A 7573-nucleotide genomic window follows, 5' to 3' on the forward strand; every position below is an offset into this window, starting at 1 on the left:
GCACCCCAGACTCCTGCAATGCCGAACAATGCTGTCTTTGTTCTGAGTCGCTGCTTCATCCTTCCTTCAGAGGGATTCTCAGTAGGAGAAGAACAGAGTTTTGTGCAGAGAAGAACCAAAATCGTCCTCCTTCTTGCCCAGAGACCACTGCTGTGCTGTGGTTAAGATAACAATTAGAACCTGAAGAAAATGAAATACTTGCAAAATGTGCACAAATCTAGCTCTTGTCTCCAGAAGCAATTTGCTTATGCAGGAGAAGCACAGTACACCAGGTGAAAAAATATAACCAAACAAACCCAGATCCTGAAAATCTTGTGTTTGATTTAAAACATATAAAAGATAGAATTGTCTTTTACTTTAAGAGATTGGAAATCACACGCTCCATGACTCTAAGGATTAGGCGTGCACTTTCCCTGTCCCTCTTCCAATGAAAATTGAGTCTCACATAACGACAGAGCTCTTGGTGCTACAGTGTGAAAAAAATATATTTTGAGGTGCAAGGTGGTATTATCAGAAGTAGCAACGTGACAATCATCCACAGAGACCTGCTCACTGAAGTTGTTATGTGGTTCACCAAAATGCTGAACATCATGATTTCTTTGGATAACCAGAGTTCCATGTGAGCCTTCAAGGAAAGTCTTAGCTCTCTCACTAGTCCCTTGTCACAACATGGAGTTTGTCAGTATATCACAATTTGAGTTTTGAGTTTCTGTGCTGAGCTAATATTTTAAAAAATAACCCTCTATTTTTACTAAAATGAGTAAGAATTTCTCCTGGAATGAAATGCAGGCCCTATTTCCAAGAATTGCGCTCTTTTCCAGAAAGAGGAAAAGACTGATAAGGACTTGCTCCAAGGAGTCTTATCCTTTGCACATCCAAGGAAGGGATAAAATACTGGAAATACTTCATATTGGAGCCAAAATTTGTGTGAGGTATTTGTTGCCAAGAATACTCAGTCTGAGTGCATCCCTTTTATTGTTCTTGGCACAAAGGGCACTTTTCTATTGCTATTGTTATTTGAGCAGTCTGAAACAAGACATAAAGTAATACCAGGTCTATCTCTATGTTAATTCTCCCCAGCAATGCTGTTGCCATAGCAAGGTTATACGTGGATTTCAGTGGGCACACACAAATTGAAACCTATTGGTTTTTGAAGTCAGTTCAGCATGTTCACAAGTGCTGTGTCTGCCTTCTGGATTCCTTGCAAACTCCAGGAATTTTACAATCTCATTTTTCTGTATAATCAGTGTTTTTCTAAATGTATAAGAAAATAAGATATTAATTCACTACTTACTTTCTAAGAGAAAAACAAGAGTGAAAATGACAATGCCGAACATCTTGTCAAATGTGTAAAAAAATCCAAAACCTGTTTTTTTACACATTTGTAGCATTAATTTCTTAAAACAGTATGCTATTTTCAGAGACTAGGTACACCATGATTTGTAATTAAGATATTTGATTAAGGAGGTGCTACAGTCACCACAAATCAAATCTGTCTATATACACACACACATATACCTCTATAGCTATTCATCATGAGTCAAAACATTTCACACATTACAAGGATTCTATTATGTGTTTTGTTTGTGTGCTGGTATGTGAAGTTTTTTAGGCTTTCATTATGTGAAAAATTGCTATCTTTTTAACTTTAGAAGTTTTTTAGAGAGGGCTTTTATTCAGCTTCATAATTAAAAGCTGAAAATATCAAAATAGCAAATGGAAGAATATACATGGTTAGATTTTAGATTATTGTATACTTCAAAAATAAAATCTTGACAAGCTCCTAAAATACTTTTAGGCAATGTAGACTATTAGTGTTTCAACTATAGGAGACTGTGAAAATCTTAATGAAAAAAAAATTTACTAAAAGGTGTTGGGATTTGTACTCTCTAGTTCATAAAACAAGAAATTTATTCTTGTTCAACCTTGTGTCCAAGCCTCCCACTGCACAATTATTCATTTTCTCTGAAGTTAAGAAAACGGAAGAATTCTCTCATGAACAAAACCAAACATAAATTCTGAAGATAAATCCTATTTCTTTAGAGCTTAAGTCTGCAGAGAAAGAACACTATCAGTTAGAGGTGAGTGGGAGAGCAACGGCTAGTCCCTTCCTCTCCAAGGTTTATGGAGGATATAAACATGGACATGCCATAAATTAAACAAGGTGAGTTTTCACTCCCAGTTTACGTCATTTTTTCCTTTTAGATTGGAAATGCTTTTCTCGTCTTGCTAAGGGATTCCTGAAATGCAGATCACACCACTGTCTGAGTGCCAAATACAATACTGTCTCATAGGATTATCGTCACTGGAGCCTGCCTTTCACCACCCTGAGCACTGGCACATACTGTACTGTTGTGGTTGTTTTCCTGTGGATTTTTTACCCTTGTTCCAAGTTATTGCATCTAAAACCATACTCTTGATGGGCAGATTTGGTTTTGTCATATCTAGTAATGACTTCCCAGTAAGGCATTACACAGAGGGCCAGTGACCAAGGACACCTTTTCTCCAGTGCTGAGGAATTTGGCCTTGAACAGAGGGAGATGATGTGCAGCAGTGGGGATCAGACCACAGAGACGGACAAGGACTGTGAATCAAAACAGAAAATAATTGTGTTCTTTGACACCACCATTGCATAAATCCATCACGTCTCTATTTTGTTTTAACAGTCTGAGAAGTGTAGTCAAGTGTTTGGGTGACAATTATGGGGAAGCACTGTTGTAGCCATGAACCCTTCCTCCCCTCCTCCTTGCCTCACCTCCAAACCTCAGAGCTTGTGCAGTGACCACAGTGGCTTCCCCATGGTCAACTCAGAGTTTTAATGAGCACTCAATCAGGTAAACATCTCAAACCTCCTTCCTGAGCCACTGCCACCCCTGAGTGTCACACTGTCACTGTGTGCAGACAGAAGCCAATGCATCTCACTGAGAGCCCCTAAATTCATTGCAAGTGTGGAGAAGGAAAAGGCACATCAGCACAATATAAACATCTAAGAAACTGGGAAACTACAGACTGACAACCAAGGAGGACGCAAGGGCAATGAATCATTCAGTGATACATTTTTTGAAGAACGGTCTTTAGGAGTGTAGCAACACCCAAAAAACCTCCTGAACAAGTGTTGCTTTGGCTGGAAGGACTCTGGCAACAGAAGAACTCAAGAGACATAGGGACACAAGTGTCAAACATTGTGGAAACAGACCCACAGGCTACATCTGATTTTCTTTTTCAGAATCTTTGGAAAGATGGCTCACCAAAACTGCAGTTGCACAGAATGAAATTGAAAACTCCAAAATGTATGTATGGTACTGGACAAGATTTTAGGAAAAAAAGAATAGGATGTGGGATGTGCTGTCTGTATTGCATTATGCATCCTACCACCATTGTGCAGATGGGAGGCAGACTAGAGGAAAATATGTATCCCAACAGCTGTTACTAAAATATCAAACAATGTAACAGCCTGGAAAAAAAGTCTGGGATAGGAGGAAAGCTGTTTTTCTGGGAATGTTTTGTCACCCCAGTACAAACATGTTGGTTTGGGGTAATAAGCAAGGGAACAGATTCAAGGTGAAACCAAAGGGGACTGGAATTGGCAGTTTAAACCAGGAGAGGCTTTGGAGTGGCCATCATCACATCACTGTCTGTGGAGCAGACAGGGGTGCTGAGTGACAGCCCAACCTTAATGCAAATTCTGAGGGTTTGCTCTGCACAAGGCAAGCAGAGCTATGACTGAACTGGAGCCTCCAGCTAAGAAGAAAGAATCCCAAGTGAGAGATATTAAAACCCCAAAAATATCCCATGTTGTTAAGGGTTTGGGATTTAGAGTCTCATTTACTCAATAATTTTGCTTCCAATCTTGAAGCTAAATGCCATGACTTCAGCTGATGCTAGAAGTGAGGTCAGCAAAGATTCAAAACATTTAAGCCTGCTCTGTTATGAAGAAATTTATCCTGTAAAGCTTTGTGTCCATGCCATGAGGTGCATCATGTTTGCTTGCCAAGACTAGGGTGGGACTACTTTTGGTTGAGTTCAGAGGGGAAAATCCTTCAGGCATTCCACACCCAGAACACTTCTTGATATGGGCAGACAGCAGAGGCACATGGTAATGGAGATCTGGGCAAACCTCTGAGCACTTCACCAGGCTGCCTCTGAGTCCTCACAGGATTTTTGTAGCAATGTTTTTCACCTTCTGCACAAGACTGAGATGAGTAAAAGTTCATATCCAGCATATGTATATGTATGGATATCCTTTGTATGAGTGAAAAATTTTGACAACTAAACTGAAAATATTCACAGGTCCCAGTAGCTAACTTCGTAGGTTGAAATGGGAATTATGTCATTGCTATGTTTCTAAGTCCTACTTTAGTTAAGGTTCTCCAGCAGAAACCTAGTGAATTCCAACAGCTATCTTTAAAACTCTTGATTTATGAGAAACTAAGCAACAGGGCTTCCATTTTCTTGTAGGAGGTATTATGGGAGGCGAGAGCTAAAAAGTCTGTGGGAAGCCACACATGACCATATGATCTGCTCTTAACACAGCCTTCCAGCTGTTCTCATATCACATTAGATGGTGGGTTTTGGTCTTTCTGGTCTGTGAACTACAAATGGGTCAAAACTTTCTCACAAGATGCCCTATACCCAGTGCTTTATAGATGCAATCCCAGAGGGGTGTGAGTCCTGACAAAATACTTGCCTATTCTGACCAAGGCAGAAAAACAACCAAAAAAAAGATGGACTGCAAAAGCAAAAACTGTTGCTCTTTGTTTCTGATAGTTATATCCACAGACCATCTAGGTATATTCAAAGGTATTTGATTTCTCATGGAATTGTACTCCTTTGGTTATTTGTTCTGCTGCTCAGTGCTTTTGTCTTGAGAGCATCTCTCTAGAATCTGTCCCTAGAAAACAGCGAGCTATTTTTATCTCTGAGCTAGACAAAATAATTCTGCTGGGGGAAAAATGAGGATGGCTGAGAGGCCACTTAAACAGAAGGCAGGAGAGATGGGGCTCAAATTGCAGACTTGGACAGGTCATGAGCTCTGCTGTGTTTACAGGTACCAGCATGGGGAAATCTGGGTTATGGCAGGTGTCTTGAAAACCCTCTGCACCAGAGGCTGCTGAGGGGATGATTCACTGTGGTCTGCAAAGGCAGCAAAGGGGAGACTGACCTGTGCAGGAATGTAAAGGACACTGGGGCTTCCCAAGCAAACAAGAAATGCTATTTTATCCCTTCCCATTCCTTGAAAGCACTGAAATTAGACTAGCAGAAAATGGTTGCCACTAGTAACAAGGTGTTTTTACATGCTGGTGATTTCAATAGTAGTGAGAGCTGTTGAGCACAGTTTTATGGGGACATATATTCTGTCTGGAACAGAGCCACAGCCCTAGCACCAGCTCTGTGGGATTTGGAAAGACAAAAGGAAAGCCCATGCCTTTAGTCACTTTGTGAGACAATTCACATTTATCACCTCCTCCCCCATTGTCAGCTCCATCTCACCAGGAAGGGAAGTATGAAGAAAGGAAGGAAGAGGAGGCTGAAACTGCAAGCGGTGAAGGAGTGGCGCCGTAGTCGCTCACAGAGGTACAGCACCAGAGCTGATCACCAGACACACCTGGGGCTGGAAGCTGGTCTACTAAAGTTGTTCCCCTGATTCCAGCTGGGCTGGGGAGGAGGACCAAAGACATGTCCCTTAATATGTCCTTGCATGGCTCTTCAGGGAAGGCCAGGGGCCCCAAAGGAGTGACAGAAGTGTGCCCCTCCAAATTCTTCAGGTGCTAAACAGGCAGGGTGCTTTGCTCCCATGAAAGATTGATTTGAGCTGTCTGCATTGGAGAGACCTGAGCCATGCCAACCCCAGGAATCTGTCTGGATCTTCAAGAGCAAGGCCATAACCTTCCCTATTTAATGAGGCACCATTCAGCAGCTGGAAGCCTCCTGGTACTGCCACAGGGCTATGTTGCTTCTGGGTACTGATAGCCCTCTTGAAGCACAGCTAATGGGTTGCATCAGTTTCTCAGTTGCAAACCCTGGTCTTCTGGGATGCTGCTGTCCTCAGAAGAGAACAGTAGAAAAGGGGAAAAAATACAGAAGAACAGCAAAGGCAGGGGAATGCAGAAGTCAAAGTTTCCATGAAAGATTACATAGGTGACTGAGAAGGAACAAAATAGTCACAAAGAACTGAGGTCTGGCAGTTGCAAGGAAATCTGAAAATGCATCATGTCCCTTGTACAGCAAGAGACACATTTGGGATGTTGCAGTACTAGAACCACATGCTGAAGTAGGTCCCTACATCAACAGCAGTTATTGCCTTTGGGTCCAACTCTGCTATTGGCACTGGCACAAGGAGCAGACACCAGTGAATAAGAGGGTACAACACACTGTCAAACCTCTCACACCCTCAGATGCTGTTCTCATCTGCAAGATCAGCCAGCCCTTTCTCTGGCTATGCCTGCACTGTTCATCAGTTCTGGGTCTGAGTTTGTGCTCAAGCCCAGCATCCTCTACCATCCGTGCTGCTTTGTGAATGCTGAACTCCAGACCTGCCTGGAGTGGTGAAAGCTTAAATACTTGCATTATGCTATCACATGCTTCCAAATTATCCTTTATATAATCTAGACAGACTGACATCAGCTGGATTGAATTAAAGTGGTCCACCATGAGACGTCCTGAAACTTGGGTCTTCCTAAGCACAGCCCAGATGATTTATGTCTAAACTGAAGCTACCAAGATGAAAAGAAAATGGATGGCTAATATGGTTGAAACTCTTTAACATGTCCTCAAATTCATGTTACAGCTAGCCCCAAAATAATCATTGGTGTGTGTGATGGAATTTCTGTGCACAAGAAGCCCAAAGCCAGAAATGAGATGCGGTCTGGGCTCTGCAAACCCATACACTTTACAATTAATTTTCATAAGCATTCCCAACTTTCATGGGAGTAGTAGAAGACTGCTTTGTTACCAAAGGCCATCTGCACTTCCCCACAGGTTCTAACACCTGAGGAATCCTGATCTGACCTCATTTCAATTGTTCAAAACAGTGCGTAGAAAAAGGCAAACTGTGTCTCCATGGATTGTTCCCGTGTTCTGTTTCTTTCCTATAGCCTTGCTCCTCATAAAAAAAAACCCCAAAAAACAAAGCAACCAAACCACACACCCATTCTCAAACCCTATAACCATGTCAATGAATCCTCTAATATAGATGTTTTTATACATGCAGCAACTCCCTTCTGCTCATGTAATTCTATTCTGGGAAGCTGTCTAGCTTTCATCTTCATGGCCAGGGTTTGCCAGTTGCAGTTCTAACAGGAACCCCCTTTAAGTGGAAACAAGCTGTGACATTCGGCTCCCATAGCAGCAAAAAGCTGTTTCCCTGCATGACTCTCTCATCTCCTGGGGTGCCTGCTGCCCAGACAGATTCCAGACAGCTGTCTCCAGCCTGCTGCTCCTGTTCACAGGCAGTCTCTGGCTCCCTCCCAAGCCTTGTCTTCTCTGACCCACGACTGCCAACTCTAGGATTTTATTGCCAGGATCATGGTATTTGTTGTTTTTCTTACTGTCCCTGTTCCTAGACTGAGAAAAC

This window comes from Catharus ustulatus, chromosome 4, assembly GCF_009819885.2.
Source record: "Catharus ustulatus isolate bCatUst1 chromosome 4, bCatUst1.pri.v2, whole genome shotgun sequence".
NCBI lineage: Eukaryota > Metazoa > Chordata > Aves > Passeriformes > Turdidae > Catharus > Catharus ustulatus.